This window comes from Hipposideros armiger, unplaced genomic scaffold (genome assembly GCF_001890085.2).
Source record: "Hipposideros armiger isolate ML-2016 unplaced genomic scaffold, ASM189008v1 scaffold_2198, whole genome shotgun sequence".
NCBI classification, from domain to species: domain Eukaryota; kingdom Metazoa; phylum Chordata; class Mammalia; order Chiroptera; family Hipposideridae; genus Hipposideros; species Hipposideros armiger.
The window spans coordinates 35,649-44,782 of record NW_017733545.1 but is presented as its reverse complement, the minus strand read 5'-3'; positions in this window follow the sequence as shown (position 1 = coordinate 44,782).

Here is a 9,134-nt window from a genome sequence, read left to right as displayed (position 1 = left end):
CACATCAAACCCAAGCCAGTGGTTTTTACTTAAGACTTTCTTTTTTGTATATTATTATATATGGACTGTACATGGTCCATTTGTATACTCAGTCTACTCCTTAATTTTAGGACTATCTTGAAGACAGAGTTAGAAACTAGAAGAACTAGTCACAGAATTTTTTTGGAGGTAAGCACATTGTATTTATTTCTTAGAAACATCCAGAATGCACAATTGCATGTAGTTTCTTACGGATTTGTGCCACCTCACTGAGAGTAGAGTAGGAACTGGATCGAGTCCACCTAGACCTGGGGTATTACCCAGTCATCACTGATGTTACTGAGTGCATGAGCCTAATCTTAAGGCTGGTTTGTTGGACAAGCTGCCCTAGGCACAAAACCTTGAGTGTTTAGAGCTAATTTGTGTGCCCATTGGGTCATCCTTAGGCTCATGTCCTACTTTCAAAAAGTCTTGTGAAGTTTTACTTTGAAAGCCTACTAGGTCCATGGGAAAGTGCTCCAGTTGAATATCCTGAATTCAACTTGGGAGAGGGATAGGGAGATATAAGTGGCACCAAATAATTTTTACCACACCAAGAGAACTTTAAGGGAGGGCTTCTGAACAGTCGGTTTCTGTAAGGATTCTCTGACAACTGATGTCCATGTCTTAGAGAAGCCCTGAGCACATCCATGGACTTTCCAAGCCAACCTCAACATTAACAAAGATTCCTGAGGTTATAAGGTTCAAGACTATGTAGTCTCATCGCAACACAACTGGGTGGGAAAATGTGCAAATTTACAAGTGAAATAATCTTATAATCTAGATGTTAGCGTAGAAGAAAGATTCTGTGACCTACATTCAGTGGAATGCCAAGGTGTAGGCAATGGGCAGCGTTTGCCCCAGGAGTGGAAAAGAAGCAGTGCATCATCTTTAGAGATTTGAAAACAATGATAAAAACGGACTAAAAGTCTGTCTACTTATTATTGCCATGTGCTTAGTGATAAAATACTCTCTCGAAAAAAAAACATAAACATTGTTGATCTAAATTCTAAAAAAATTTCTCTGATTACTGCTTGAATTTTAACAATAAAGCTGTAAGTTACAAATTTAGCACATTTTTGTTACTATTTTTTGTGTATGGAAAATAATGTAAAGAACTCTCAGTGTTGTCCCTCTAATCAATCAATCAATCAATCTCTCTCTCCGTGTGTGTCTCTCTGTGTGTGTTTCTCTCTATCTCTCTCTCTCACACGCACACACACACATACATACACACACAGAATCAGCTACATGCATTTATTTTCAGTCAATCCCTAAAGGTTTAGAACCTTTCAAATTCGGAATGTACTTTGTGTCGCTAACCTCTACATTTTCTTGCATTTCAAGAGTAGATTCAATATAAACAGTAACATAACTATTGTAGTGATTAAGAAAAAGAACTTGTGTTTCTTCAGTTCTGACACATGTGACTTTTCATGTGTAAAACTTAAAATAGGGAAACAGTAAAATGTAATATTTTTTGTTTGATAAGTACAAATTTAGTTCACACATGAACTATTTTACTGGGTTTGGATAATATATTTAANCCGTAAACTTTATGCAACTTTTCACAAGCTTGACGAGCATTCTTCCCTTTATGGAAGTAAAACAGTAAAATATGGCAAAAATGCACAGTTTGGTCTTCAATCTTCAACTTGTAATATCTCCAAAACTCAACCAAATCGCTCAATTTTTTTTAGAATGAAGCTAGGACTCTCAGCTGTCAAATGTCATAGCAATAACGTAGATGTGATTGACTCTAGTACCTCCAAAAATGAACTAGTGCCACCTGTTGTAAGCATGCATCATGACTTTTCCGAAGACCCAATATGTAGATCAAAATAGTTGCGATAAAGAATATAGTCATATGCAGTGAGCGGGTGTCCAGAAGCTGGCAACTGATCTGCCTCCACTGGGAAGAGTGCAATGATGGTGCCAACTTGGGCCAGTGGCGCGGCATCCTCCAAAACTAGACTGAAGAACAAAACAACAGCAACTTGTCTGTTCCCTTCCCCCAATTCCCCAGCACTGTTCCCATCCCCCCAATTCCCCAATAAAAATCTTTAAAAAAAAAAAAGAATACAGTCATAAATATTTCAGGATAAAGTACTAACCTAATATAATAGAAATATATTTACTAATATTTTTATATGTGTAAGTTTAAAATGAACTAAAAGTTAATTTTAAAGTAGCTGTATTAATTTTTGAATCCTATCTAATAACTTCATTATACATTTACAAACTGGTTGTAAATACACGCATGCTAATAACCCATAAGGGTAAGGATGATTTAGGAAATTATAAATATGTATAAAATAATTATTTCTTTTTTACCTCCAACATGGTGTGATATGGCCTCATCAGGTTAAGGATGTGCCCATTTCCGATAATTGGCAAGGTCTGGGTCCTGGAGGAAAATGTCACTTAGAAACTTTAGTCATGAAGATTTTAATATTTAAAATAAAAATAAGTGTCAGGCTCAGAATTGGAAGTATGACAGAAGAATCAAAGCCACTCATTATCTTTAAGTGGAAGTGATTATTAAAACAATAGGATCTTTGTGATTACAACCAAATGGAATCAGCAGCTTCCAATGCAAATCAAAAACATGATGAGGTTGCCTATATTTCTCTAATCTACAGTCAACCATCTATTTTATAATTAAAATGAATTTAACCCTACACTGTATGCTTGCCATATTTGAGCTCCTTTCCCCTTTCTCTTTTTTCAATTCTCACTTCAAAATGTTTTATCCAATAAAGCCTGGAGGGGTTTTCTTTTCATGTAAAACAGGGATCATGTTTAATCCTTAGTGTGAGGTCTACACTGTCACAATACAATTAATCATGCTGTTTGCTAAGATGCACCATGATCTGTGTGTGGTTGGTCAGATAACAGTGTCACACCAAGAATCGTAAGGTTCTTATACAATGATGAGCTTGTACCCTTCTACCCTCCTAGGAAAGTCTCCTAAGAATCTCGGTGCCATGGAAAGAACCCTGACTTTTAATTTAATGAGTGCCATGTGCAGATCCTAGAAAGTTATTCAACCTCTTTGAGCTTTAGTTTCTTAATTTTAAACTGAGGAAAACAATAAGAATACATAAATAGTTGAATTATTGTGATGAGTTAAGAATTAACAGATATATACAGCACATGACATCTACTTAACATTCAATACCGGGCATTCCTAATTTTTTTCACTCTTTCATCCACTGGCAAGCATTTTCATTTGTTTGTGTTCCATGTTCTCTTCTGTGAGTGTTCATTTAAAAAAAATTTTGTCACCAAATTTTCCACCGTTCTTTGCTACTGACTTTTAATCATGCATCTGGAAGATAGCTCATTCTAGTTGACTTGCTCAAGAAAGAGATGCTTATCTTTACTTTTTTATGTTTGAATGACTCTAAATGAGGCATTAGATTAATAGATTGGATTATATTATCTTTAATATTTTGCCTTATTGGTAACAATATTTCCTCAAGTTTTTACTAGTTGCCATTATATTGTACATTTACTTTTTAGTTTACCATTTGTTTTCTCCAAGGAATTTTAAATTCTTGAAAGCAAGTACTCTTTTTTCCCCCACAGTGGAATCTACAATGTCTAGAACGGTGCCTGGCACTTAATCAATTTAAATTGCTGAATAAATGAAGGAATAAATGAATGATTGAAGTCTTCTGAAGATTTTGTTTCTGGAGAATCATTCAGTAACAAAAAATTTGGAGGAGCCAAGTGACTATATACCAAATTCTGTCATTTTAAAAGTAAAAAAATTAAGACCAAGGAAGTTCAGATTTAGTAAGGGTTATAGAGCTTCTTTCTACTAGAGCTGCAATTAGAACTTAAGTCTGCGTCTGTTGCAATGCTCCTTACGCCAAATGGCTTAATGCCATGATAGTAAATATTTTGTACACAGCTACTTGACTCCTCTGCTTGGCATGCGTTTGGATTTCCAAATCCCAGATAACTTTGTTTGGCAGGTACTAATGAAAACATTCTTTAGTCAAGCCTTGAATATTTGAATAGTCTAAAAGAGACAGCTGCCTGCATAAAACAAAGGGCAGTATTTTTTTGCGTGAAAAGTGAATGTTAGTTTCAGAGTCATCATTTTTTTTTTTTTTTTTTTTTTAGCTGAGCCATCCTGCTACCTGTTGGCAGCTCAGTGGCTGCTCAGCTTGGGCTGGACTCGAACTGCTGTTGCTCTGAGCTCAAACTCTTGAGCGAGCTCTTAACCAACTGAGCCACTCGGCCAGCCCTCAGAGTCATCTTTTCAATGACATCCATACGTAACAGCGTTACCATTAAATAGGGTCGTTTTCTAAAACGGGTCAGAGGGAGAAAGAGAGTTCAATCAAACAAAATGGGGATGTATCAGAAATTAAGATAACTCATAGTGGATTCCATCCAATTGTAACATAATGATAAGCACTATAATATAATAATAATGTTACCGGACCCAGGTCCGGCATCGCTTGCCGCCCGGAGCCCCAAAACTCGAGTGACAAGGGTTGGTGAAGAGAAAAGCGTTCTTGATTCCATTGTAGATGCCGGCAGCTAGGGAAGATGGCAGGCTAATGTCCAGAAAAAAAACCACCTTCGCTGAATAGAGCGTGATCAAGAGGTTTTATAGTCAGGCAGGCAGGTGGAGGACAAAAAAAAGTGGGAGTTGGTCATGTAAGTTTCAGGGCTGACGGTTGAGAAATCGCCTCCCCGGGCCTGGTCGGCTTCCTAATGTTATCTCCAACTCAGTAGCCATGGCTAGAGTGTTTTACGCGTCATCAGCAAAACTGCAGGGGAATTGCAACCATGGATTCTGGTGTCCGGGCACCTGAGAATTGAGAAATGGTTCTTTCCAGGTTAGTGCTCTGCTGATGACTTAGGCCAGCAAGGTATGTCTAGTCTTAAGAAAGGGAACCAAAGAGAGTCATTACATCAAGGAGCGAGGAGGAAAAACAAAGAGAAAACAGCTGAATCTCAGGTGTTGCTTCATTGTTTCTGATGAGAAATCTGTTGTCATCCTTGTGCTTTTTCCTTTGTACATAGGACATATTTCCTATGGTTGATTTTAAGATTTTCTCTTTATCAATTGTTCTGAGNTCCAGGTCCAGATGGAAGACCCCAGGGGGGCGGCTGGAAGGTGAACTTCTGCATGAGGCTTGTGAAGAACAGGAAAAGCTCTATCTTGGCCAGTGACTCACCAGCACACATCCAGTATCCTGGACAGATGGACATAGAGGACGATTATAATGTATAGCAGCATGAAAATCTGAGAAGCCATCTGAACAAAGAGAAAAAACATCCACATGTGATTTCTACTATTGTAGAATGTGTGAGTCGGTCACTTCACTTCTAAGCCTCATGGGCTTTGTCTCCCAGTTTAGGGACTAGAAATATAAAATTAAGTACATATGTCAGTTCTACCTTATAAGCTCCCAAGAGGGAGACAAGCAATTAAATATTAACATTTTAACATGGAAAACGTTATGACAAGTAAAGTCAAGTGTGTCATGAGAACACAGAAAATTACCTACTGTGATTTAGAGTCAGGGAAGGCTCATGTGGAAGAGGTCATGATGCATTTGAGGGCTGGAAGAAATTTGACTCTTGACTAGAACACAGAGCATGAGGTAGGGCATCTCAGACCTGGGGCCAGCGGGATGAGTAGAAACTAGATAATGCTGAAGCGTTTTAAGAAGAAGGACTTGGTTAGTACTATTTTTGAAACATGAATTATTTGGGGGAAATGTCAAGATAATCTGAAAAGTAGAGGCAGGCAGTGTTCTAGGCACCAGTACTTCATGCTGGGGAGCCTGGTGTGGGGGTCTGGGGTCCCTGGCTCCTATGGGAGAACCTCTGTAGCCGAAATATCCCTCCTGATTCTCAACTGCCACAGAGAGGTTTGGGGCCTATTTTGCACCACCACCCCTCCTACCAGTATCCATGTGGCTTCTTGTTCATATTTTTAGTTATAGGATTTCTGTTCAGCTAGACTTCAGATGGTTCTCCAGGTTTATTCTATAATTTAGTTGTAATTTTAATGTGTTCACAGAAGGACACAAGCACAGTGTTTATCTATTTCACCATCTTGGATATCTCAGCAAAGGAAAATGTTTTTAAATTATTTTCTTGAAACTTTTAAAATTAAATTTGTAAGAACAAATAAAAGTTAAGAGGCTTAATTCTCCCTGTGGAAAGTAAGGGAAAAGATTTCTCTTTCTCTTAGAGCACTTACTTTAGAAAACTTTGTGAGTACTTTCTCCTCTCTCAATCATATAGAAACCATTTTGATAACTAGATAAGTCTTTTGTGAGCTTTAAGACCTAGAAATGTCTTTCTCAAGGACCTGGGAGCCATCTCTTTGGAATGTGAACATCAAGGGAGAAAGTGTCCCTTTCTCCTGGTTCTCTGGGAGGGTAGAAACCTAACTTCCATGGGTGCCTTGCTCCAACGTGCAAAACTACCTCCTGTTATAAGATAGGAGAAGTTTATTTTTCTTTTGCAAAGCCGATTAACACAGATGGTCACCCCAATTACCAAGTGAATCTAGGATGAACTGTGTGTGACAAATGGTGCTGTCAAGTCCTTTTACTTGACTAATTATTGTTTGTCTTGAGCACATTTTTGTCATGGGTGTATCTGCTTGGTTATATAAAAGGGTGAACTTTCTTCTCCTGTCTTTGGAGTCTCTTAGAAGATTGCCTATGATGCACACCATAATCTGATTTAATGCTTATTCAACAATAAAATTGTTTTCTTTATCATCCTTATGGAGAAGAGGATTTCTGGGTTGGGAGAAGATTTTTATTTTAATTATATTTCTCCAACAAATTCAATACAGTAAGCAGTCTTAAGTGTTTACTATAGCCTTACATCATGCCAGGTGTGGTTAAGGGATTGATGAACAATAGAAAACAAAGTGACTTGTGCCAGGGAAAATTGCAGACTCGTAGACTACCCAAGTAAAAAATTAGAAGTAAATAATTACCAAAGGAGCATGATCAAACTTCCACATTAGTGCTATATATAGTAGTTTCCAGAGATACATATTAATGTAGCATATAGGAGGTGCTCAATAAATATTTATTGAATAGACAGATATGTGAATTTGTGCATGGCTAAAGGAAATGATAAAGATCAGATATGAGAAGTCTCTCAGAAGGGTGGAGCATATGCTAACTTTCAGAAAATAAGGAAAGGGAAGGTTCCCAACGTTGCCCACATCTTTCCATGGTGGAATTTGTAGTAATAGAGGCATTATTTTTTATGTTTTAGTTCCGAGTCCCAGCCCTTCCTCCATTTGCATTTTTTTCTCTTTTTCTGTAGAGGCACAAGAGAAAGGGAAGGAATTTCTGAGTTTGACTGATAACGGGAAATACAAAATTAGAATACAGTAAGGCAACTTAGGTGTTAGAAGTGGGGCAGTATCACCCTTGCTAGTCTCAACCCAGATTCCAAAAGAAAGGGATAAATACTTCCAGAGCTGCTGTTGCCACCTCATGTCAGGTTAAGCCTTTCTTTGAAAGGATACTGGTCACATTCAGTTCTTATATTAAGATAATATTATTCTGACTATGTATTTTGTACTACATAAAACTCTTTTATAACAAATATGTGACTCTCCAAAGTATCTCACGTTTACATTTAAAATTTTACATTGTAGAATATAGTATTAGAATATGAAGGGCCCATAGAAGTCCACCTTTCAGAGAATAGTGATAGTCTCAGAGACATGTAATTGTGAAGAACATTAAATTAGCACAATGAGTAACTGAGGATTTTTAAAATACTGGCCCTAGAATCATATATATATATATATATATATATATATATATATATATATATATATATAATTTATTTATATATTTAAGTTGCACAGCAAAATAATTTATTAAGGTGAAGAAATAAATACTACAAAATGATCTAATAGTAACAAAATATTTAAAATTATTTTTATTTATACAAAATTGGTCTAAAGAATGCTTATACCTATTTGAATGGTTTTAGATTACTAGACTGGGGGTGCAGAACTATAGTCATTTTCATCTTTAAAAAAAATACATTTTAAAAATTTTTTATTTTATTTTATTTTATTTATATTTTTCTAGCTGAGCCATCCTGCCACCTGTTGGNTTCAATGAGTAAGAAATGCATAAATACTATAGTCAATGGGGCACTTTACCTTGAAAAGAATCAGAAGTTGGCTTGTGGAAGTAGGCATTAGAAGGTTTGCTGCTTCTGCATTATTGTGAAGTAGTGGAAGGAAAGTTATTTGTAATCAGACAGAAAGTTGTAATAACACATGACATGGGTGTGGCTCATAGCACTTGAAGTGAATTGGAGTAGATGGTACATGTTGGAAGTGTGTGTGTGTGCATGTGTGTGTTTTGTGTACAAAGCTTGGTTCAACTTTGTGCAACTTTTGTGTTCATATTGTGTTTTGCCGATGAAATCATGCTTCAACAAACACGAAATTTGTACTATGCTCAAATAGTTTCTTAATGTGCCAATTGTACTGAAACAAATTCACATTTTCAAACAAGCGTTAAAGCAGAATTCATTGTGTATAGACATATATATTGAAATAATTATAGACACAAATGCATACATTCACACACATTTATATTTCCTATCTCCAGTCACTAAGAGGGCCTTGGAGAGGCGCCATCCCAATAGCAATATTTAGCTTTCAGATCTAAGAACCTAAATACCACTAAAAAGAACCAGGACTTGGAGAAATGGCTGATCCCAGGGCTGGAGCAGGCAAAGTATAAAATAAGCACATGTCAGAGGGGCATAGAAACCAGCCTGGATAGTTTCCTCTGGCAAAATCCAGGACAATTTTATCATTATAATAATTAATAATTATAATGTATAAACATTTGAATAAAATAAGAAATCATGAGTATTGACATAAATTAGTAAGTAAAAAAATTAAATGATTGAGGAGAAATGGGACATTTACATGTAGACATTTCACATTGCTTTCTCACAAAACAACATTAATTATAAAAATAAGAACAAGGGCCCACCGAGTGGCGCGTTGATTAGAAGTTGGCTTGGGACACCAGCTCTGAGCAGCAGGGCCCCGGTTGGAATCCCACATATGAGGGCCA